This window comes from Eschrichtius robustus, chromosome 13 (genome assembly GCF_028021215.1).
Source record: "Eschrichtius robustus isolate mEscRob2 chromosome 13, mEscRob2.pri, whole genome shotgun sequence".
In the NCBI taxonomy this organism is placed as follows: Eukaryota; Metazoa; Chordata; class Mammalia; order Artiodactyla; family Eschrichtiidae; genus Eschrichtius; species Eschrichtius robustus.
In genome coordinates this window covers 6,229,697-6,254,822 of record NC_090836.1, presented here as the reverse complement: position 1 = coordinate 6,254,822, position 25,126 = coordinate 6,229,697, and the positions used below count along the sequence as shown (strand labels likewise).

At 48.2% G+C, this 25,126-nt stretch overlaps 1 protein-coding gene across 1 annotated transcript in view; it reads left to right on the top strand.

The window, feature by feature from the left end:
• Window positions 1-25,126, top strand: part of VWF (von Willebrand factor) — a 198,747-nt gene that overhangs the window by 12,767 nt on the left and 160,854 nt on the right. Inside the window, exons 2-3 of the mRNA XM_068561367.1 lie at window positions 7,340-7,513; window positions 24,881-24,965. The gene's annotated coding sequence lies outside the window, so the exon portion shown is untranslated. The remainder of the gene's footprint in view (window positions 1-7,339; window positions 7,514-24,880; window positions 24,966-25,126) is intronic.

Here is a 25,126-nt window from a genome sequence, read left to right as displayed (position 1 = left end):
ATGCTCAAAAAAAAAAAAAAAAAGACAGCTGTGAATAACACTATTAACACTATAATTATTAGTACAAGGCGCTTTCCCTGGGTTCTCCAGGTCCCATTGTCCTGTGTTTTGACTCCTTATAAACCTGGGAGGCGGCACATTAATTAGCCCTTGTTTCTGCAGCAAACACCCTCTCTTGCCTGGATCTGGCGTGCTTGTTTCCCTTTGTGTGGGAGCCCTATTTCCCTAGAAGGTGCTGAGCAGCCGGAGGGCCGGGCTCTGTTCCGACGGCTTGGTGCTGGATATTAGGGTCACAAACTGCTTGAATGATTGATCCATTAGCAGGCAGCTTCCAAAGACGGTTCTCTTCTTCCCAGACTCAAGGTTCCCTCCTTCCCACACCAAGGGCAGGTCAAGGGCAATGTCAGACCCAGGCAGGGCAGGCTGCCTTGCTGCTTCCACATGGCACAGACCCGGAGAGTGATGGGAACCTCCTGGATCCCTCTCACGGTCCCCAGCAGCCAGCTTTTGCGTGAGCTTGCCGCTTCCTGAGGCCAGCCACTTACTGTCGGGTAGTTCTGGTTATTACAAAGGTTTCCTCCCCACCTGTGACCCCTGTCCCTGTTCTGCCCTCTGGGGCCACCTGGAAAGGGTCTGCTTCCCTTTCTGCCTTTTAGATGAGTGACAGGTGGCAGAAGGAGTGCAGGCTTGGGGGGCAGAGCCGTGGGGTCCAGTCTCAGCTCTGCCACTGACATGCTGGGTGGCCTTGGGATTATGTGAGTCTGTGAGTCTTTTTTGAACCCTGTTTTCTTCCTTCCTTCCTTCCTTCCTTCCTTTCTTCCTTCCTTCCTTTCTTTCTTCCTTTCTTCCTTCCTTCCTTCCTTTCTTTCTTTTTTTTTCCTTCCTTCCTTCCCTTCTTCCTTTCTTCCTTCATTTCTTTCTTTCTTCCTTCCTTCCTTTCTTTCTTCCTTTCTTCCTTTCTTTCTTCCTTTCTTTCTTTCTTTTTTTTTCTTCCTTCCTTCTTTCCTTTCTTCCTCCCTCCCTCCCTCCCTCCCTTCCTTCCATCCTTCCTTCCCTCCCTCCCTCCATGCAGTGGCAGCACGGAGTCTTAACCACTGGACCACCAGGGAAGTCCAGAATCCTGTTTTCATAATCCGTAAAAAGGGAACGAAATACCCACCTTTCAGGATCATTGTGGGACCCTATGGAAAGCACCCCCATCTAGTGAACACCCAGTAAGAGCTGTGTCCCTTGCCTCCACTCCAGGCCACTCCTGGGCTCCTTAACTGCTCCCTGGGGAGGAGGTTTGGAGGCGGCCCCACCCCTCTCTGCTACTCTGGCAGGGATGGGCCGGGCTCCAGGGCGGGCCAGCGGTAACTGCCTGGAGTCTTTCTTCTGCTGCCGGACAGCCTTTGCCTCAGTCCTTCCCTGCCTGACTTCTGCCTTCTCTGGGCTTCGGCTTCCCAGCTGGGAAGAGGAGAGAGGTCTCCTCTTTGCGGGAAGCGTCATCCTCTCTCACTGCTGAGACGGAGGCCTGGCCGACCCCCCCACCCCCTTCTCTGGCCTCACTGTGCCTGGGGGCGCTGAAACTCCCCTCTCCTCTGCCACAGTCCCACAGATGCTAACGCCTCCACTGGGCATAGAAACACCGCCTTATTTTTAGTTCTGGCCCTGGTCCATCACACTGTATCCCTCCCTGCGTGAACTTGTCCAGATCTGCAAGTTGTTTTCCCAAATCCTTAGAACCACAGGAATGCCCTCGGTCACTCCATTTACATGGGCTCTGCTCATATTTCTCTCTCTAGTGGCCCCGTTTGCTTGTACACAATCTGTTTCTGCCACAAAACGTCTCCAGTGTGCCTCCCAACTCCTTCCCCATCTCCTGTACCCGCCCCCTGCCCCTCCCTCCAGAAGAGAGGAACAGTCCCAGGAAAACCCCAAAGCTGGAAGGGACAAAGGAAGGCAGCAGTGTGTTGATGCACGCCCCGCCCCACACACGCGTGCATGCACTGTGTTCTGCTTTCCATGGCACGGGGTTGGCCTTGGCTGGATCAGCTCAGTTCTCTGAGGCAAAGTGGTTAACCGAGAGATTACAACACTTTCCCCCTCAATTTAAATTTATGATGAACGAACAAGCAAGCACCCGCTTTGGGGACAAAGAGTCAAAAGCCGACCCTGACGCAGAACAGCAGGCTTCTAAACTGAGACAGGCGGTGTCTCCCCGGGGCTGGCAGAGAGCACTCTTCTGTCTTGAGGCGGCGTTCCAAGAACCTTTAGCAGGAATCCCACTGTCAACATAGCCCCTGCTGGGGATTGTTCCACTTCTGATTCTAGACGGGAAGTTCTTTGAGCACATGGGACATTTTGTTCTTAACTTTTAAAATCTCCAGTTCCTTAGGGTTAAACCCCAGTTCCTCAGGGCTTGTGATATGATGCCCACACCTTAACGGTGCATCTGGTCCCCACTCACCCTCCCCAACACACACACCCTGGACTCTAGGATGTTTCTTTTTAAAAAAAAAACAAATTTATTTATTTATTTTTGGCTTCATTGGGTCTTCGTTGCTGTGCGCGGGCTTTCTCTGGTTGCGGTGAGTGGGGGCTACTCTTCGTTGCGGTGCGCGGGCTTCTCATTGCGGTGGCTTCTCTTGTTGCGGAGCACAGGCTCTAGGCACGCGGGCTTCAGTAGTTGCAGCATGCGGGCTTCATTAGTTGTGGCTTGCGGGCTCTAGAGCGCAGGCTCAGTAGTTGTGGCGCACGGGCTCAGTTGCTCCATGGCATGTGGGATCTTCCTGGACCAGGGCTTGAACCCATGTGGCCTGCATTGGCAGATGGGTTCTTTTTTTTTTTTTTTTTAGAGTTCTTTCATATATATTTTAAACATAGATGTGCAATACATTAAAATATATAGAGATGTGTGAATATATATTTATATATATATATGTAAATATATATATCTCTCTCTCTCACAGAGGGCATACATATGCACACTCACATGTCCATGCGCATACCCCAGCAGGACCCATCTATATGTAAACCAGATGCGGTCCATATCAGGCCATCTTGGACACAAATGAGAACCCTGACTCAGCAGATTGCAGACTGCAACTGCATTGGAGGAACCCTTCAGTGTCTTCTACCAGGTGTAAGGCCATTTAGAAATACACTGAGAAGAGCTCCTTTGGGTGTGTGGCAGAGCCCAGGGCCCCTCTGGCAGTGCACAATTTGCCTGAGTAAGGACTGCAGGATTGAGATATGAAGGAGCTATCAAGGAGGAGGGAATTGTGTTGTTTTGGGTCCTGAAACTAATAAGCAAACATCCATAGAATGACTTTAGCTCCAGGAACAATGCACTAGTGTCAGAATCCTTACTTATCTCAGCTTTAAGCAAATTTCAGGAGGGAGCGAAGAGAAGTGTGTGTTGCTACTCATCACCATCCAGCTTGACCCAGAGAACCGGGCACAGCTTTTAGGGGTGGATAAGTTCAAAGGTCAATCAGGCAGACTTGTAAGATAAAAAGAAGTTACTTAAAATGGAGGGACTTGAAAGCAACATAAGAGGTGACAGGTATTGGTTTGGGTTTATAAATGTTCCAAGAAGCCAAACCTTGTATATGGCACCATTTGCAGCAATATCATTAACATTATTAATAATCATCATAACATATTTATATATACAAAAATAGAGCAAAGCAATTCTAGAAGAGGAGGTGAAAGTGAAGGTGAGGGTCTCTGTGCAGCGCAAATGTCAGCACACTTCAGGAAGCTTCAGAACCAACAAAGACTGAGTGGCACGTATTCCTACAGTATATAGCCAACAAGGGGACGTGCAGGTTCCCTTCTTCTTCCCCCTGTGCATGACTATACATTTCCCCACCTTTCCCCCCTGTAATACATATCCATGCACACTTTTGTTTTTTAAATTTATTTATTATTTATTTATTATTTATTTTTTTGGCTGTGTTGGGTCTTTGTTTCTGTGCGAGGGCTTTCTCTAGTTGCGGCGAGCGGGGGCCACTCTTCATCGCGGTGCGCGGGCCTCTCACTATCGCGGCCTCTCTCGTTGCGGAAGCACAGGCTCCAGATGCGCAGGCTCAGTAGTTGTGGCTCACGGGCTTAGTCGCTCCGCGGCATGTGGGATCTTCCCAGACCAGGGCTCGAACCCGTGTCCCCTGCATTGGCAGGCAGATTCTCAACCACTGCGCCACCAGGGAAGCCCCATGCACACTTTAAAAGAGTGACAGGCGGATTCTTAACCACCGTGCCACCAGGGAAGTCCCTAGGATGTTTCTTGAAACTGACAGGCACACTGCACCTCTGACCTGGGCTCCTGCTGTTCCTTCAGCTGGATCCCTCTCCCCCAGGATCCTTCCTTCTTTGGGCCTTGCTCCATAGGACCCTTATCGGAGATGGCTTCTTGGCTGGACGTATGGCACAGCCCTGCCCACTCCATGCATCCCTGTCGTCTCCCCTGCTTTGCTCCCTCTGTTGACTTGATCACCAGCTGACATGGTATATGTTGATTTTTCTGGTCCTTGTCTCCATCTACTTGAATGTGAACTTCACGGGGGCCGTGTCTAGTCCTTACGTTTGCTGCTGTATCTCCAGGGCCTAGATGGTGTCCACGGTGGGTGCTGATACTTATTTGTTGAAAGGGAAGCGAGGGCTCAGTATGTGTGGATGGATGAGTGACTCGTAGCGGAAGCCTCTCAGGGCAGCTGGGCCCCTGGATAAGGGACCATCCAGGGAGGTAGAGCTGGGCCCATGTGGCATCCCCCTACCCAAGAGGGCTGAGTGGCCACCTGCTAGCAAAGGCAGGACACGCAGAGAGGGGAGGGCTGGTGTGTGTGGGCTCCCCAGGAGGCTGTGCTGGGTGTGGCCAGAGATGAGGGGTCCCTGGTCGGCCGCCAGCCCTTGCAGCCCTTCCCTTCCTGTCCAGTGAGTCAGCCAGGCCCGGAAATGTGCTAGGGAAGTGGCCCTCTCAGGAGTACAGCAGGGCTAAGGGTCAACAAAACAAGGACCTGCTCAACCGCCCTCCCACTCTGCCCATCAGAAGGCGCCGACCCGCTTGCATCTCCATCTCAGACTGCTGGCCCCCAGAAAGTGAGGGGACGCATCCCCGGTGTTTCAGCCCCCAGCCTGTGGTCCTCTGTGATGCCCCCGGGGAAACGAATGCAGAGCCTCTCCTGCCCACTGATGCTTGTCTCCTGGTCCCTTGATTTCTGGAGTTCAGGCTGGAAGGGGAGGAGGAGCTGCCTGTTCGGACCCTTCTGCTTCTGGCTTTCTTCAGCTGTTGTCTTGTTTCCCCCTCCCCTTCTCCCCTTCTTTCGGGTCTCATCACACAGATTGTTTCCGGTTCAGTATCTGTCGCCCCCTCTAGACTGTAGGTCCTTTGTGTTCATTCGCTGCTGTGTCCTCAGTGCATGACACCCTGTTTGTAGATGAATGGCTATGTGAATGAAGGAGGAAGGAAGGAATTTTGTCCCCTTGGGCTGGTCAGAGAGGCTTTGACAAATGTAGGTGCTTAATAAGCAGGGGCAGCAGGGTACCCCTTGTGATCCCGCCAGCTGGTGCGGACCTCTCCCGTGAGGGGCTGTGCTCTGGAGAAAGCCCTGCTGAGGCAGCCCGGGTAGCCCTGGGGCTCTGGGGACAGGGTAGAGGGCCTGGTGGATAACACCTTTTCCTCAGGTCCACACAACTCACACCTATAGCACTTCCCAGCAATAGAAAGGCCAAGGAGAAAGGCTTCCCGTGTTATGTAAGGCAGAGCCTGAAACTGGATTGGGAGAGGAAAGTGCGAGGGGCTACTGGGGCACGTGTTCCTCTTGCTCTTTACTCCTGCCCGCGCTGCTTCTCTGTTGTGGGACCAGAAAAAGGCAGGGGGGAGGAGAAGGACACAGAAGTCTTCTCCTCTTTTATTCATATATTCAGTGAATATTTATGGGCCAACTATGTGCCTGACTGTGCGATTGAGCCAAGGACGGAGAGCTGAGTAGACTCAATCCCCAGCCCCAGGGAGCTCACAGCTGGACAGGGAGACAGACAGGTAAACGGTCCCAGGACAAGGCCACAGCTGCTCTGATGGGCTCTGTGTAGGGATGCTGTGGGGACAGAGGAGATACTCTGAGTGTGGGACTTGGTGCAGTCTGCATGGAGGAGGTGCCATCAGAAAAAGGCCTTGAAGGATGAATAGGAGTTCGACATGCAAAGAAAGGGAGGGGGTGGGGAAGGGAGAGAGTATATTACAAGCAGAGGGAGTAGCAGCTGGCAAGGCGGGAAGTTGGGGAAGGGCTATGTCGGTCTGGGGTCAGGGGCTTGGGCGTCGGGGTGGTGAGAGAGGGGACCGAGGTCGGAGGGAGAAAGTGTGGCCGGAGCACCTGCTACTCCAGGCTGAGAACTCAGGCTTGCTCCTGAGAGTGGCGGGCGGGGGTGAATCTAGGCCTCATCCTGGTGTGCTGGTTATTTTCTGTTTGCCTCCCTCTGCCAACCCTCTCTAACCTGCTCTGACCTTGTACACTGCTTCACCCGGCCTCCTGGACCATCTGTTTGGAGGGCAGGAGGAGACCGAAGTTGGGGTATTTATCCTCCGGTATCTCAAATTTCCTTTAAGACTCTCTCCCTCCCCACCCTCTCTCTGCCCCTTTGCTTTGGGTGTGGTTGATCCAGCTCTATAATTCAGCCTCATTGGGCAAAGCCACGGTGGATCACCAAAGCCACAGTGATGAGTTTGGGGAGGGATCTGGGCTCCACCCAGAGCCAGTGAGACTTCAGCTGTGGTTTCTGGGGGAGAGGTAGGGGTTCCTCCCTGATGAGCTTGAACCTGGATGCACAAACCCTGGAACCACAGTCTCCATTTGTTATCACATGTGGCCTGAGGAAGACAGCTGCTGAGAAATGGAGAGAAATCAGGTCTTTGAGGTCCCAGGCAGGCTGCACTGAAAGGCAGCCCAGCCTGACCCCTGGACCTTTCAGTTTAGTGAGCTCCTATTCACTATTTTGTTTTTGTTCCCCCCGCCCCTTTTTTTTTTTTGTCACTTGCAGCTGAGAGAGTCCTACATGAAACAACGGTCATCATCAAATTTTGTCTTACATTCTAGTTCTTTTGGAGATGGTGCTTCAGGTAGAAAGTACAATGGGATTCAGTCAGAACATCTCAATTCTCCACTTAGGCTACCCCTTCCATCTCGAGCCCGCGTTTGTAAAACAGCACTAACTACACCTGCCTGCTTTGAAGGAAAAGTGAGAAAAGGAAAGGCAGACTGTAGGGCGATTTTCAAACTTTAGTTATTGTTGTTACATTTTACGCTCCTCGAGGGCAGAAACTGAGGTGGTTTTTTTGTTTGTTTTGTCTGTCCCACAGAGACTGCCAAAATCCCTCAAAGAAATTGGATGTTCTTCGTGCTTATACTCCCCATACGGTAGATGAAGACCAGGAGGTCACAGAGATGAAGCGTCCAGCCCAGGCCAGGCGAAGACTCAGGAATCCGGTGTGCCGACTCAGCTGAGGACAGCAGTGAAGCCTTTTTGCTCTGAGGTGAGGAAGAGGCACCAGAGGAGGATTCTGGCCCCAGGACCAGCTCTGTCACTGACCTGATGGGTGACTTGAGGTCACTTCAGCCCCCGGGCCTCAGTTTCCACATCATTCAAATGGGGCCAACCCTCACCTGCGGGGATCAGCGGGTTCTATGTTGAAGAGCACACGGGGCCCCCCAGCGCCCTTGCTGCTTGCTGTGTGGAGCTGCGGAGCCGCAGGGCGGCCTGGGGAGTGAGAAAGCTGGGGGGCTGGAGGGCCCTCTGCCCCTCTATCCACCTGGGTTCTTTGATTCCTGGGCTGTGAGGGTTTTTTTTTTTTTTTTTTTTTTGATGTGGACCGTTTTTAAAGTCTTTATTGAATTTGTTACAATATTGCTTCTGTTTTATGTTTTGGTTTTTTTGGCCGTGAGGCATGTGGGATATTAGCTCCCCGACCAGGGATCAAACCCACACCCTCTGCATTGGAAGGCGAAGTGGTAACCCCTGGACCGCCAGGGAAGTCCCAGGGTGTGAGGTTTTGCAGACAGGCCTGTTCTCCCCGGGACGGGGCAGGAAGCTGAGGCACTGAGGGGTTAGAGATTGCTCAAGGCCGTGCGGCAGCGGCAGGACTCGCGCCCCAGCTGGCCCAGCACAGGCCTCTGCCCACCTGTCTGGACAGCAGGTGCCCCCCAGGGCTGCCCACGAACAGCTGTGCTCCATAAGTTCCGAGGGGTGGGCTCAGGGCCCTGCTGGCCTGGCCACTCTGAGGTGGCCTTGCTGCGGCCTGGCTGGTGAGGGCGCTGGAGGCCCAGGTTCCCTGCGGTTTCCTTGCGGGGAGGTGCAGCCGGCGGTCCTGCGAGAGGTGGGGACTCCGAGGGGAGGCGCAGACGCTGTCTGTTTTGCTGGGCCTGGGCCCCGAGTGGCTCTTCCGGCCATTGTGCTCTGGGTCATGAACAGAGAGCAGGATGCCTCTGTAGCCTGTGTAGTGGACGCAACACCCTGTACTTCCCGCATTCCAAGGAGGCCCCTGAGTGTGGTCACTTACGGGAGGTCTCCCAGACCTGCCTTCCTCCCCTTCCCCTGGACTCCATCCTCCTCAAGAGGACGTGACCCTCTTCATGGTGGAGGCCTCTGGCCACTCAGCTCTCCCCATGACGGTCAGCCGTGCGCCCAGATGTCCTTAGGTCCCGGCCACACAACAGATCAACAGCACAGCGAAAATTTTCTGACTTAAGGGCTTTACACACTAATCTTGTCAACAGTTCCACGAAATTGTTGCTGTAGTTACCACTCCTTCCCGTTAAAATGAAGGAACCTGAGGCTTAGAGGGGTCCAGTAACCCCCCCAGGACATAGCAGCAGTGAGTGGCAGAGCCAGGTCTCAGACCTCACGTGTCTGAGGCTGGAGCCTGTGTTCGTATCTGCCCGCCACTCTGCCCTCTAGTTAAGCCTAGTACTTTGTGCTTTGGAGTTGGGTAGGGATGAAACAGAGCCACTCATTCATAAATCATTTTTTTTAATAATAAACTTAATTTTAGAACAATTTTAGATTCACAGAATTACTGCACAGAAGTAATACAGAGAATTCCCGTACACCCAATGCCCAGTTTCCCCTATCATTGACATCTTACATTAATGTGGTACACACATCACTATTAATGAACCAGTATCGATACTTTATTATTAAATGAAGTCCACAGTTTATTCAGAGTTCTTTATTTTTCACCTAATGTTCCTTTTCCATTACAGGATCCTATCCTGGATCCCACATTACCTTTAGTCATCCTGTCTCCTTAGGCTTCTCTTGGCTGTGACAGTTTTTTAGACTTTCCTTGTTTTTGATGGCCTTGACAATTGGGAGGAATTTTGCAGAATGCTCCTTAATTGGGATTTGTTTGATGTTTTTCTCATGATTGGGCTGGGGTTATGGGTTTTGGGGAGGAAGATCACAGAGGTCAAGTCCCATTTTCATTACATGTCAAGGGTATGTTCCATCGCTATGACCTATGATGTTGATGTTGACCTTGATCACGTGGCCGAGGCAGTGTTTGTAGCTGTAAAGTTCCTCTTCCTTTCCAATACTTACAGTACTTGAGTTATGCTTTGGGCACTAGGAGGAGAAGCAGCTGGTGACTCTCCTGGGACTAGGGAGAGGGAGAGAGGGCAGAGCAGGGTGATGGCAGGTCTCACGGAACGGAAAGGGAATTTGCACCTAGCCAGAAGGAGAAGCGGATGGCCTCCCAGGCAGGCTTGATGCAAGAGAAGAGAGACTAGGTCCAGGATTCGGGCGAGAGCAGCCACTCAGCCAGGCTCAGCTGTAGGAGGGCGTCTAGGAATTCCCTGGAGAGCCGGGCGAGAGGAGCTTCACCCCTGGACTCCTGTCTCATTTCCACGGACTTCATCTCCCAACAAAGTGAGCTGCAATCGTCACAGAGACGCGCCCACGGAACTGAAAGAAGTCGCTGCTGTTCCTCTGTAAACTCCCCTCTATCTCCCCACTAGACCACTTTGCCTGAGAGTTCAGGATACGTGAATATTTGTTATAAATCCTGAAATTATTCTGAGGATCAGCACCGTTAGATTGCATTATCCTTTGGGGTCGAAAGTGTAAACTTTGCAAGTAAATGTTTAAAATAGACCACAAGTTCCATAACCCTGTTTGGGGCATTTCTTCATTTTATAAAATACATGGACCAGTAATCTCAAAAGATGGAAGTGGCCTGGGCCTTCTTATGTGACCTCAGAGAGACCCTGCATCCTTCAACTTCAGGAGGCTGGTGAGGGAGGGGACTGGGGGGCCAGCTGGACCACGGCAGAGCTGGACTCAGTGGTCAGATCCTGTGTTTACATTTGTCTGTCTGCTCCAGAGTGTGAGCTAAACGGGTGAGACAGAATTTGGATAGTGGATCTGAGAGACTGTGGTCACAATTTTTTTTTTTTTTTTCCGCTGCGCCACGCGGCTTGTAGGATCTTAGTTCGGCGACCAGGGATTGAAGCTTCGCCACGGTAGCGACAGCGCGGAGCCCTAACAGTTGGACCGCCAGGGAATTCCCGAGATGCTTTGGATTGAAGTGGCGTCTGTGATTTTCAACACAGCTCTGAGCACCTGTCACTGTGCCTGGGGCGTTACACAGAGAGAAATACCTGTGGATGTTTGGGGGTCTAGGAAGTGCACGTTAAATGCAAATACCCCTAGGATGGGAAATGACTTCAGTTGTTGGCAACTAACACAGCAGTGGAGGGCAATCAGCTTCTTGAGAAGAGCAAGGTCCTGTGAGAGTGGGACCCAGGACAGACGTGTGGAGAAGTGCAGAGGGCAGGGGTGCGAGAGCAGGGGTGGGGGAGATGCGGCGGGGGGTGGAAGGGAGGCGCCAAGGGCCTTCACATCCTATTTATAGCCGAGTGACCTCAGATGAGTCACCCCCGTGATTCAGTTTCCCCACTTCTCTGTGACATGGGGAAGGTCAGCTGGTCAGGAGGGGACTCTTTTCCTCATCTTCCCATCGCACACTTAGTGCCACCACCGCTGCCGCCATCGGCTGGCAGAATGCACCACGTGCAGGAGCACAGGGGGCTCTGGGCTGAGGGCTGGGCATCCATTACACCTGGCTTCACTCTCACAACCCTGGGACACGGGTGCTGTTCCCGCCTTGGCTTTACAGAGGGGGAAACCGAGCCTTCCAGAAATTGAATAACACGCCCAGTGTCACGTGCCAGGGATGCGTGGGTGAAGGGCTGCCACAGCTGGGTCAATCCTGGTCGGGGGTGGGCACGCTTTTTCTACAAAATGTAACTATTTTAGGCTTTGTGGGTGACATAGAGTCTTCTGTCCTCCTCCTCCTCTCTCTCTTTTTCTTCAACCGTTTAAAAACATACAAACCATTTTCAGCTAGTGAGCTGTACACAAACAGGCCGCTGGCTGGATTTGGCCTTCAGGCCATAGTTTATTGACCCTGTTAACAGGTAAGCAGAGATGCAAATTGCTGCAGAATGGCACCTCTTTCCAGCTTTCAGAGGGGATGTCAAACCCACTCAGAGACTCCGGGCCTGGGAGGGTGGCAGGGTTACCTGTCTGGTCCAGGTGGATGCCGGCTTCTCTGAAGATCTAGTGGGATGTGGGCACCAGGGTCTCTCTGCCCCTCACACCTGTCCCTCCATCTGCCCAGCCTCCCCTCTGCTCCCTGCTCACTGGGGCTGGGCCCCTCTTCCTCCTCAGCACCCATCTCGCCTTCCTTTCTCCTGGGACTTCTGCTCTCGGTTGGGTAAGGCCAGCCGAGAGGATCCACTTGTCCCCAAGCCTTTCTGCCAGACTGCCTTGGTGGCTGGTGTGGGGTGGGAGGTGCTGAGGCAGAGCGGGGAGAGAAGGCCTGGGGGTGGGGTGCTGCAGCCAGAGGGAGGAATGCCCCAGCCCAGGCAGGAAACCGGGAAACCTCTTTGTTCCTAAGGCGTCTCAGAGTCAAGGAGGTTTGGGAAAGGAAGCTCTGGTGTAAACACAGGCGATGATGTTTGTCTGCAGGGGTCGGGGGGGACCAGCCTGTGTGAGCCTGTGCAGAGGCAGCATGGGAAGAGCTGGGGTCCCTGTTCTGGGCAGCGTAGAAAAGGGTTAAGCCAGGCCCACATGTGGGCTCAAGTCCTGACACCACCATTGACCTGCTTTGTGACCTGGTCCAGATCCTCAACCTCTCAGACGCTCCCTTTCCTCGTCTATTAAGTGGGAATAGCAATACCCATCTCAGTAGGTATCCTAAAGCTTACAAAGTATTAACACCAGTATTCATCCAGTGCTTCCTACATGCCAGGCCCTGTTCCAAGGACTTCCTCTATACAGTTGATCTTCACTATTTGTGGATTCCGTATTTGCGAACTCGCCTACTTGCTAAAATTTATTTGCAATCCCCCGAATCAATACTCAAAGTACTTTGCGGTCTTTTGAGAGTGTGTGCAGAGCAGTGACAACTGTCAGTTGCTGGACACTCATGTTCCCAGCTGAACGGGGAGCAGCTCAGCCATCTTGCTTCAGCTCCGTCTCTCCTGTTCACAGTCTATTTGGTGCCACGTTTTTCTCACGTTTGTGCTTTCTGTTGGTGATTTCGCTGTTTAAAACGCCCCCCAAGCACAGCGCTGAAGTGCTAAGGTTCCCACGCACAAGAAGGCTGGGACATGCCTTGTGGAGAAAGTACCTGTGTTACACCAACTTTGTTCAGGCCTGAGCTGTAGTGCTGTTGGCCGTGAGGTCAATGTTAACAAAGCAACAATTTATATTAAATAAAGTGTCTTTAGGGACTTCCCTGGTGGTCCAGCGGTTGGGACTCTGAGCTTCCACTGCAGGGGGCACGGGTTCGATCCCTGGTCGGGGAACTAGGATCTCGCGAGCCGTGTGGCGAGGCCAAAAAACAAAAAGTGTCTTTAAACAGAAACACACATAAAACAAGCTAACATATTGACTGGATGATGAAAATGTGACCGCTCGCGGGAACCTTGCCCTCCCTGATCCCCCCCCCCCCCCCCCCCCCGGGAACACTGGTTCAATATTCTCTAATTCAGTGTCCATAGTGACTTCATAGGACATCACCACCTAGAACGAGAAGAATCAACTGTACTAACTCGTTTCATCATCACAACAACTCTTTGGGGCAGAGTCTCATTATCCTCTATATTTTGCTGATGAGGGCATGGCGGCACAGAGAGGTTGCCTAATTTGTCTGAGGTCACACAGGTCTAGGTGGCAGAGTTGGGATCAAAGCCAGGTAGTCCCTTCTGAATTAGGTAAAGCAAGATGCAGAGAACCTCAGGCAGTGCCCCGCACATAATGTGTGCTCATCAGGCCTCTGCCATGTGGTACCACTCTGGCCGTGGTGTTGGAGGTCTCTAATGCCCATTCTGCTCTGATATTCTAAGGCTTTGTGATTTCTGCGAGTCCTTCCAAGCCTGCCCAGCACTGTAGGAGTGGACTAGGTCTGCAGGGTGGGGGGTTGTAGCTTCAGGAGTGGAAATTGGGACGGACAGGCTGTGGGTATGGGAGGGAGGATGCTGGGGGGCAAATGCCGAGGGCTCAGGTGGTGTCCCTGAGGAGCCCGGGGGAAACCTGCTGTCCCCTCTCTTGGTGCCTTCCTCCCTCCCTCCCTCCCTCCTCTCCTCCTTTCCTTCCTCCCTCCCATCCTTCCTTCCTTCCTTCCTTCCTTCCTCCCTCCCTCCCTTCCTTCCTTCCTTCCTCCCTCCCTCCCTCCCTCTTCTCCTTCCTTCCTTCTTTTATTTTTTTGAATTTTATTTTATTTATTTATTTAAACAGCAGGTTCTTATTAGTTATCTATTTTATACATATTAGTGTATACATGTCAATCCCAGTCTCTCAGTTCATCCCACCCCCCCCACCCCCCTGCCACTTTCCCCCCTTGGTGTCCATACATTTGTTCTCTACATCTGTGTCTCTATTTCTGCCCTGCAAACCAGTTCCTCTGTACCATTTTTCTAGGTTCCACATATATGCGTTAATATATGATATTTGTTTTTCTCTTTCTGACTTAATTCACTCCGTATGACAGTCTCTAGATCCATCCATGTCTCTACGAATGACCCAGTTTCGTTCTTTTTTATGGCTGGGTAATATTCCATTGTGTATATGTGCCACATCTTCTTTATCCATTCTTCTGTCGATGGACACTTAGGTTGCTTCCATGTCCTGGCTATTGTAAATAGTGCTGCAGTGAACATTGTGGTACATGACTCTTTTTGTTGTTGTTGTTGTTGTTTTTTAACATCTTTATTGGAGTATAATTGCTTTACAATGGTGTGTTAGTTTCTGCTTTATAACAAAGTGAATCAGCTATACATATACATATATCGCCATATCTCCTCCCTCTTGCGTCTCCCTCCCACCCTCCCTATCCCACCCCTCTAGGTGGTCATGAAGCAGCGAGCTGATCTCCCTGTGCTATGCGGCTGCTTCCCGCTAGCTATCTGTTTTACATTTGGTAGTGTATATATGTCCATGCCACTCTCTCACTTCGTCCCAGCTTACCCTTCCCCCTCCCCATGTTCTCAAGTCCATTCTCTACGTCTGCATCTTTATTCCTGTGCTGCCCCTAGGTTCTTCAGAACCTTTTTATTTTTAGATTCCATATATATGTGTTAGCATACGGTATTTGTTTTTCTCTTTCTGACTTACTTCACTCTGTATGACAGACTCTAGGTCCATCCACCTCACTACAAATAACTCAATTTCATTTATTTTTTGGCTGAGTAATATTCCATTGTATATATGTGCCACATCTTCTTCATCCATTCATCTGTCAAGGGACACTTAACGTTGCTTCCATGTCCTGGCTATTGTAAATAGAGCTGCAATGAACATTGTGGTACATGACTCTTTTTGAATTATGGTTTTCTCAGGGTATATGCCTAGTAGTGGGACTGCTGGGTCATATGGTAATTCTATTTTTAGTTTTTTAGGGAACCTCCATACTGTTCTCCATAGTGGCTGTATCAATTTACATTCCCACCAACAGTGCAAGAGGGTTCCCTTTTCTCCACACCCTCTCCAGCATTTGTTGGTTGTAGATTTTCTGATGATGCCCATTCTAACTGGTGTGAGGTGATACCTCATTGTAGTTTTGATTTGCATTTCTCTAATAATTAGTGACGTTGAGCAGCTTTTCATGTGCTTCTTGGCCATCCGTATGTCTTCTTTGGAAAAATGTCTATTTAGGTCTTCTGCCCATTTTTGGATTGGGTTGTTTGATTTTTAAATATTGAGCTGCATGAGCTGTTTATATATTTTGGAGATTAATCCTTTGTCCGTTGATTTGTTTGCAAATATTTTCTCCCATTCTGAGGGTTGTCTTTTCGTCTTGTTTGTAGTTTCCTTTGCTTTGCAAAAGCTTTTAAGTCATTGGGTCCCATTTGTTTATTTTTGTTTTTATTTCCATTACTCTAGGAGGTGGTTCAAAAAAGATCTTGCTGTCATTTATGTCAAAGAGTGTTCTTCCTATGTTTACCTCTAAGAGTTTTATAGTGTCTGGTCTTACATTTAGGTCTCTAATCCATTTTGAGTTTATTTTTGTGTATGGTGTTAGGGAGTATTCTAATTTCATTCTTTTACATGTAGCTGTCCAGTTTTCCCAGCACCACTTATTGAAGAGACTGTCTTTTCTCCATTGTATATCCTTGCCTCCTTTGTCATAGATTAGTTGACCATAGGTGCGTGGGTTTATCTCTGGGCTTTGTATCCTGTTCCATTGATCTATGTTTCTGTTTTTGTGCCAGTACCATATTGTCTTGATTACTGTAGCTTTGTAGTATAGTCTGAAGTCAGGGAGTCTGATTTCTCCAGCTCCGTTTTTTTCCCTCAAGACTGCTTTAGCTATTCGGGGTCTTTTGTGTTTCCATACAAATTTTAAGATTTTTTTGTTCTAGTTCTGTAAAAAATGCCACTGGTAATTTGATAGGGATTGCACTGAATCTGTAGATTGCTTTGGGTAGGATAGTCATTTTCACAGTATTGATTCTTCCAATCCAAGAACATGGTATATCTCTCCATCTGTTGGTATCATCTTTAATTTCTTTCATTAGTGTCTTATAGTTTTTGGCATACAGGTCTTTTGTTTCCCTATGTAGGTTTAATCCTAGGTATTTTATTCTTTATGTTGCAATGGTAAATGGGATTGTTTCCTTAATTTCTCTTTCTGATTTTTCATCATTGGTGTTTAGGAATGCAAGAGATTTCTGTGCATTAATTTTGTATCCTGCAACTTTACCAAATTCATTGATTAGCTCTAGTAGTTCTCTGGTGGCATCTTTAGTATTCTCTATGTATAGTATCATGTCATCTGCAAACAGTGACAGTTTTACTTCTTCTTTTCCAATTTGGATTCCTTTTATTTCTTTTTCTTTTCTGATTGCCATGGCTAGGACTTCGAAAACTATGTTGAATAATAGTGGTGAGAGTGGACATCCTTTCCTTGTTCCTGATCTTAGAGGAAAAGCTTTCAGTTTTTCACCATTGAGAATGATGTTTGCTGTGGGTTTGTCATATATGGCCTTTATTATGTTGAGGTAGGTTCCCTCTATGCCCACTTTCTGGAGAGTTTTTATCATAAATGGGTGTTGAATTTTGTCAAAAGCTTTTTCTGCATCTATTGAGATGATCATATGGTTTTTATTCTTCAGTTTTTTAATATGGTGTATCACATTGTTTGATTTGCGTATGTTGAAGAATCCTTGCATTCCTGGGCTAAATCCCACTTGATCATTGTGTATGATCCTTTTAATGTGTTGTTGGATTCTGTTTGCTAGTATTTTTGCATCTATATTCATCAGTGATATTGGTCTGTCATTTTCTTTTTTTGTAGTATCTTTGTCTGGTTTTGGTATCAGGGTGATGGTGGCCTCATAGAATGAGTTTGGGAGTGTTTCTTCCTCTGCAATTTTTTGGAAGAGTTTGAGAAGGATGGGTGTTAGCTCTTCTGTAAATGTTTGATAGAATTCACCTGTGAAGCCATCTGGTCCTGGACTTTTGTTTGTTGGAAGATTTTTAATCACAGTTTCAATTTCATTACTTGTGATTGGTCTGTTCATATTTTCTATTTCTTCCTGGTTCAGTCTTGGAAGGTTATACCTTTCTAAGAATTTGTCCGTTTCTTTCAGGTTGTCCATTTTATTGGCATAGAGTTGCTTCTAGTAGTCTCTTAGGGTGCTTTGTATTTCTGCAGTGTCCCTTGTAACTTCTCCTTTTTCATTTCTAATTTTATTGATATGAGTCCTCTCCCTCTTTTTCTTGATGAGTCTGGCTAAAGGTTTATCAATTTTGTTTATCTTCTCAAAGAACCAGCTTAGTTTTATTGAGCTTTGCTACTGTTTTCTTTGTTTCTATTTCATTTATCTCTGCTCTGATCTTTATGATTTCTTTCCTTCTACTAATTTTAGGTTTTGTTTGTTCTTCTTTCTATAGTTCCTTTAGGTTAAGGTTAGATTGTTTATTTGAGATTTTCTTGTTTCTTTAGGTAGGCTTGTATTGCTATAAACTTCCCTCTTAGAACTGCTTTTGCTGCATCCCATAGGTTTTGGATGGTCGTGTTTTCATTGTCATTTGTCTCTAGGTATTTTTTGATTTCCTCTTTGATCTCTTGGTTATTTAGTAACGTATTGTTTAGCCTCCATGTGTTTGTGTTTTTTACGTTTTTTCCCCTGTAATTGATTTCTAATCTCATAGCATTGTGGTCGGAAAAGAAACTTGATATGATTTCAGTTTTCTTAAATTTACCAAGGCTTGATTTGGGACCCAAGATGTGATCTGTTCTGGAGAATGTTCTATGTGCACTTGAGAAGAAAGTGTAATCTGTTGTTTTTGGATGGAATGTCCTATAAGTATCAATTAAATCTATCTGGTCTATTGTGTGTCATTTAAAGCTTTTGTTTTCTTATTAATTTTCTGTCTGGATGATACGTCCAATGGTGTAAGTGAGTTGTTAAAGTCCCCCACTATTATGTGTTACTGTCGGTTTCCTCTTTTATAGATGTTAACATTTGCCTTACATATTGAGGTGCTCCTATGTTGAGTGTATATATCTTTATAATTGTTATATCTTCTTCTCGGATTGATCCCTTGATCATTATGTAGTGTCCTTCCTTGTTTCTTGTAACATTCTTTATTTTAAAGTCTATGTTATCTGATATGAGTATTACTACTCCAGCTTTCTTTTTATTTCTATTTGCATGGAATATTTTTTTCCATCCCCTCACTTTCAGTCTGTATGTGTCCCTAGGTCTGAAGTGGGTCTCTTGTAGGCAGCATATGTATGGGTCTTGTTTTTGTATCCATTCAGTGATACAAAAGTTGTCTTTTGGTTGGAGCATTTAATCCATTCACGTTTAAGGTAATTATCGATATGTATGTTCCTATTACCATTTTCTTAATTGTTATGGGTTTGTTTTTGTAGGTCCTTTTCTTCTCTTGTGTTTCCCACTTAGAGAAGTTCCTTTGGCATTTGCTGTAGAGCTGGTTTGGTGGTGCTGAATTCTCTTAGCTTTTGCTTGTCTGAAGAGCTTTTTTTAAATAAATTTATTTATTTATTTATTTATTTATTTATTTATTTATTTTTGGCTGTGTTGGGTCTTTGTTTCTGTGCGAGGGCTTTCTCTAGTTGTGGCAAGCGGGGGCCACTCTTCATCGCGGTGCGTGGGCCTTTCACTGCCGCGGCCTCTCTTGTTGCCGGGCACAAGCTCCAGACGCGCAGGCTCAGCAGCCGTGGCTCACGGGCCTAGTTGCTCCGCGGCATGTGAGATCCTCCCAGACCAGGGCTCGAACCCGTGTTCCCTGCATTGGCAGGCAGACTCTCAACCACTGCGCCACCAGGGAAGCCCTGTAAAGCTTTTGATTTCTCCGTTGAATCTCAGTGAGATCCTTGCCGAGTAGAGTAATCTTGGTTGTAGTTTCTCCCCTTTCATCAGTTTGAATATATCATGTCACTCCCTTCTGGCTTGTAGAGTTTCTGCTGAGAAATCAGCTGTTAACCTTATGGGAATTCCCTTGTATGTTATTTGTTGTTTTTCCCTTGTGGCTTTCAGTAATTTTTCTTTGTCTTTAATTTTTGTCAGTTTGATTACTATGTGTCTCAACATGTTTCTCCTTGGGTTTATCCTGCCTGGGACTCTCTGCGCCTGCTGGACTTGGGTGGCTATTTCCTTTTTCATGTTAGGGAAGTTTTCAACTATAATCTCTGGAAATATTTTCTTGGGTCCTTTCTGTCTCTCTTCTCCTTCTGGGACCCCTATAAGGCGAATGTTGGTGTATTTAATGTTGTCCCAGAGGTCTCTTAGGCTGTCTTCATTTCTTTTCATTCTTTTTTCTTTATTCTGTTCCGTGGCAGTGAATTCCACCGTTCTGTCTTCCAGGTCACTTATCCGTTCTTCTGCCTCAGTTATTCTGCTATTGATTCCTTCTAGTGTAGTTTTCATTTCAGTTATTGTGTTGTTCATCTCGGTTTGTTTGTTCTTTAATTCTTCTAGGTGTTTGTTCTTTAATCCTTCTAGGTCTTTGTTAAACGTTTCTTGCATCTTCTCGATCTTTGCCTCCGTTCTTTTTCCGAGGTCCTGGATCATCTTCACTATCATTATTCTGAATTCTTTTTCTGGAAGGTTGCCCATCTCCACTTCATTGAGTTGTTTTTCTGGGGTTTTATCTTGTTCCTTCATCTGGTACAAAGTCCTCTGCCTTTTCATTTTGTCTATCTTTCTGTGAATGTTCTTCCTTCCTTCCTTCCTCCCTCCCTCCCTCCTCCCCTTCCTTCCTTTCTTGCTGCTCCACACAGCATGTGGGATCATAGTTCTCTGACCAGGAATCGAGCCCACGCCCCCTGCAGTGGAAGCACGGAGTCCTAACCACTGGACTGCCAGGGAAGTCCCTCTTGGTGTCTTTAGGGCTCTCTCTTCACCAGCTGGGAGCTGCTGGGAGGGGTATGACTGGCTTGTTTTCTTTAGTTGAAGTGCAACTTGAGAGCCTCTCCAGCATGACAGGACACTCTGGGACTCATGACTGGTGATAATAAACCTATTTCACAACTGGCTGGCACAGACGCCAACCCGTAATCCCAGAGGCTGCTGTAGGCGAGGAGGCCGTCTGCCCTGGGCTTGTCAGCTGATGGGTACTGACGGCTTGATTCTGCGTCCTCTGCGTCCATGTCACACACACTGATGTGCAAGGCGGGTAGAGCCTCTTCTTCCACAAGCTTGATGGCATTGCCTGGGTTCTAGCAAGTTGCATCTGTCTCTTAGCAGCTATCTTTCCTGAAAGATTCTAGTGGTGGTGTTGGTGGTGGGGGTCACCTGTGCCCCACATCACAATAATAATCCATTAAATGCCCTGTTAGTGAGGAGTGAGGGCAAGGAATCTGGAGAGAAGGTCAGAGTTCAAACGCCAGAGGTCCACCAGCCTGTGACCCTGTGCAAACCCTCCCACCTCTCTAAGCCCTGGTTCTCTTGTGGGTAAAATCTGATAAAACTACCTCCCTAACAGGGTGTGGTGAAATCAAGTACAATTCCATAGGTGAACATGCCTCGTATGGTGAAAAATTCTGTACGAAAAATGAAAGGGATTGAGCTGGACCCTATCCTTAGTGGCTCACACAAGGAGTAGCATTGACCTTCAACTGCTTTGGGGACCCACAGGCAGAGCTGCCACCTGCCCACATTCTCCCTCTCTTCCTCCACAGCCAGTGGATCCAGATGGGGACATGAGGTCCCAGAATCCAGTCTCTGTTTCCCAGCCTCCTTGGGCCATACAGTCCAGTTCTGGCCAGTGGGATAAAAGCGTGTCCTTAAAGGGCAGGGCTGTCTCTGCCACAACCCTGCCCACTCCTTCCTTCCCCCTCCTGGCTGTCCAGGGCACGGATGTGGTGAGAAGCTGTCTGAGACCATGAGATATGGCCAGGTCCCCGGGTGGGGAGGGGATGGCAGAGCCGAAATAGATGGTGCCAGGTCTCTGTAGCCTGGATGACTTACCTACTGAGTAGTAGCCAAGGGAGAAAGGCTTTCTGTCATTTCGGTTGTCTGTTATAGTGGTCAAAGCTATAGCCTAACCCTGTGAGGATCAACCCAGTGGTGAAGTAAAAGTGGTAAAACCAGTTCTCAAACAGGCTAGCACACTGCTTTGGTGCAAGGATGAGAGCTGGGGTTGGGACGGCAGACAGGTGTGAGAATAACCCCTGGGAAGGGCCAGGCCAGCCACCAGTGCTCTTTGGGTCATTCTAGGAAGACTTTCTGGGGAGGCAGGACTTTGTGGATATCAATGGTGTGAGTACCCTTGCCTTCACCCGCCCATCCCCCCAGGCCTCCCCTCTCTTCCTGGATTCCTTCCTCTGTCTCTGATCATTGGCCGGGCACTGTGCCCCCTGTCTCTCCCGAGGAATACAGTCAGGAAGAATAAGACAGGGTCCTGTCTTCATGGCATGATGTCATACAGACTCAAGCCACTGAGATCACAAACCTCAGGTCATCCTTGACCCTTTCTTTCTCTCATGCCCCATAAAGACTTCATCAGCACGTCTGGTCAGATCTGCCTTCAAATAGAACTGGGGGAATTCCCTGGTGGTCCAGTGGTTAGGACTCTGTGCTTCCACTGCAGGGGGCACGGGTTCAATCGATCCCTGGTTGGGGAACTAAGATCCTGCAAGCCATGCAGTGTGGCCAAAAAAAATAAAATAAAATAAAAAATAAATAGAACCAGGACCCTGATTCCACTGCCACTATCCTGGTCTGAGCCGCCACCACCACTTGCCTGACCTTTTTTTTTTTTAAATTTATTTATTTAATTTATTTATTTTTGGCTGCGTTGGGTCTTCGTTGCTGCACGGGCTTTCTCTAGTTGCGGCGAGCGGGGGCTACTCTTTGTTGCAGCGCACGGGCTTCTCATTGTGGTGGCTTCTCTTGTTGTGGAGCACGGGCTCTAGGTGCACAGGCTTCAGTAGTTGTGGCACGCAGGCTTCAGTAGTTGTGGCTCGTGGGCTCTAGAGCACAGGCTCAGTAGTTGTGGCACATGGGCTTAGTTGCTCTGTGGCATGTGAGATCTTCCCGGACCAGGGCTCAAACCCGTGTCCCCTGCATTGGCAGGAGGATGGTTAACTACTGTGCCACCAGGGAAGCCCTTGCCTGAACTTTTGCGTTAGCTCCCTACCTGGTTTCCGTGCTTCTTCCCTCACCACCTCGCCCATTGTCTGTTCTCAACAGAGCCTGCAGAATGATCCTCTTAGAACATAAATCAGATCATGTCCCTTCCTTGCTCAGAACTTTCCAGTGGCTCCTCACCTCTCCCAGAATAAATGCTAATTTCCTTTCACCAGCCCATAAAACCCTTCATGATGGGTCCCCTGGCCATACTGGCCTCAGCTCCAATCATGCTTCTCTGTTCCCTTCATTTGGGGCTGCCTTGAGCCCAGCGGGTGTGCACCCACTCAGGTATTTCTGTGTAGCTCTCTTTGCCTTGAATATTCTTCCCTAGATATTCTAAGACTCAGCCCTCATACAGGCCACCTCCTCAGAGAGGCCCTCCTGACTACCCTCCATAAATACCACTCGCCCCCATCACTTGCTCCCATTACCCTACATCCTCTCCCTAGCGCTGTCACCATCTGACTTATATTGGCTTCCTCGTATCTTCGTCAGCTCGAGCTGCCATGACAAATGACCATGGGCTGCGTGGCTTAAACAACAGACATTTATTTCTCACGGTTCTGGAGACTGGAAGTCCAAGATCAAGGTGCCAGCAGATTCAGCTCTTGGGGAGGGCTCTCTTCATGGTCTGCCTTCTCCTTGGACCCTCACATGGCCTTCCTGGGTGCAGGCAGGCAGAGAGATCTTGGGTCTCCTCCTCTTCTTATAAGGGCACCAATCCCATCGTGAAGGCCCCACCCTTGACCTATTCTAGCCCTAATTATGTCTCAAAGGCCCCACCTCCAAACACCATCACTTGGGGGTAATTAGGGTTTCACCATATGAATGTTAGGGTGATACAAACACTTGTTCATCAACTTCCTCCCTCACCAAGTATAAGCTCTTGGAGTAGATTGTCCCACACTCTGGGTCTCCATCACCTACAATGATGCCAGCACCCAGGTAAGGCTCAGCTGATGCTCCCTGGATGGGGAGTAGGGAGCTAGAGCTGATGGATGGCTCTAAGAGAGTGCAGAACAGAGCTGGAGAGGGTGTGGGTGTGGGTGGAGCCTTTCCCAGACTGTGGCTGGCGCTGGGTCCCCGTGTCTTCTGGGTGCCGGCTGTCCGCTTGTTTACTTGGCCAGTAGTTTGGCCAGCCTTGGGCTTTTCTTGCTGAATAGTTCTTGCTGAACTCCAGGGGAGGAGTTAAATAAATACTGGCTCCCAGATACGGGAACCAAAATCCTACAGGAAATGTTGAGGTGGGAGGGAGGGAGAGGACCAGCCCTGGGCTTCCCCTGCCAGGGCCCCCAGGAGCACACACCCGATTCTTTTACCCCAGCTCACGTGGGAAGTGAAGCGGGTCATCCTGTGTTTTCCAGTGGAAACTTCTTGGTTCTTCTTTACAGCATTCATTCGTCCGTAGAGCTGGTAAACATTTATTAAGCACTACCTGCCACTAACAAGTTAGAAATTCAGAAAACCTTAGTGGGGCAAAATTTCTATTCATTGTTCATAGCGTTCGTGTTCGGCAGTTCTTCCTTCTCTCACTCTTAAAACTTTCCCCCCTTCTGATCCCATGCCCTAGACGAGCGCTCTATGTCCCAGAGCAGTGGTGTGCTTGATAAATGATTAATAGCCGGCTTTCTGCAGCCTCCACTATGGCTACATTTTCATGTTACTGATGTGATGTAACTGAACCAGGTTTGTTTACCCAACTCTCAGCAAGCCAAACGCCGAGACACCAAGGTTTGCAGCAGAGAAAGAGTTTATTCTCAAGGCAGCCAAGTGAGGAGACCGGAGAAAAAGTCTCAGATCCGCCTCCTCGAAGGCAAGGAGCTTGGGATATTTATGGGATAAAGAAGCAGGGTATTCTTACACGTGGAAAAAGGTGATGGGAGGTAGAGAAAAGGTGAGGTAATTGGTGTTCTGCGCAGGCATATCTGGGTTATGCTGCTTCATGGGACGCATATTCAAAAAATGGAGGCACTTAGCATGATCTGAGGGTGGAGTTTTGGGCTCTCTGATGTCAAAAGGTTGTTCATTGGACATTTGTGCAGGCCCAGTTTTAGGATCAGTGGTCCCAACCAGTCTTAGCCGTCCCGAACTGGACATGAGCTGACTCCAAGTTTCTGAAAAACAGCTTAAGCCTCCATTACTATGGCAACCCATACGTCAGAGGTACTACTGTCTGCAGGGGTGGTTAAGGAGTCTTGCAATATATTACTAAGGTATATGAAGCATGGAGGGTAGGCAGTTAAAGAAAGTAAAAAACATAACTAAAGAGAGCTTAATCAGTAAAGGCAGGTTTCAAGCAGAGGGGTTTTAACAAGCTGTTCCCTTACCTGCTGTTCTGTAAGACAAGCTCAGGAATTTCTGTTAGTCACCAGCTTCTATTAACCTATGGGGTGTGGTTTCAATGTCACTGAATGCAAAATTGGAAAGAGTTGTGTAGTACCACACCATTGGATAGAATTCCCACTGTACTGATATATATGTATGTACAATCTCAAGAGTATAGATAATGGTAAAATGTGTAATAATTAGGAAATGATGAGTTTCCAGTATTTGTTATCTCTTTTAAATATAATTTATTTAATTATAAGTTTATATAATTAAATTTTTATTTTTTAAAATTTATTTTATTTTATATTTTAAGATTTTTTTTTTGATGTGGACTATTTTTAAAGTCTTTATTGAATTTGTTACAATATTGCTTCTGTTTTATGTTTTGGTTTTTTGGCCGCAAGGCATGTGGGATCTTAGCTCCCCAGCCGGAAATCGAACCTGCACCCACTGCATTGGGAGGCGAAGTCTTAACCACTGGACTGCCAGGCAAGTCCCTTAAATTTTTAATAATGACTACTTAATAACTGATTTACAAAATTCTTAAAAATACAACAATCAGCTCTTGCAAGCCAGAATGAGCTGGTTCCAGTTATCACTGCGTGGGAGCTTGTGAGAGATGCAAAATCTTGGGCCCCACCCCAGACCTA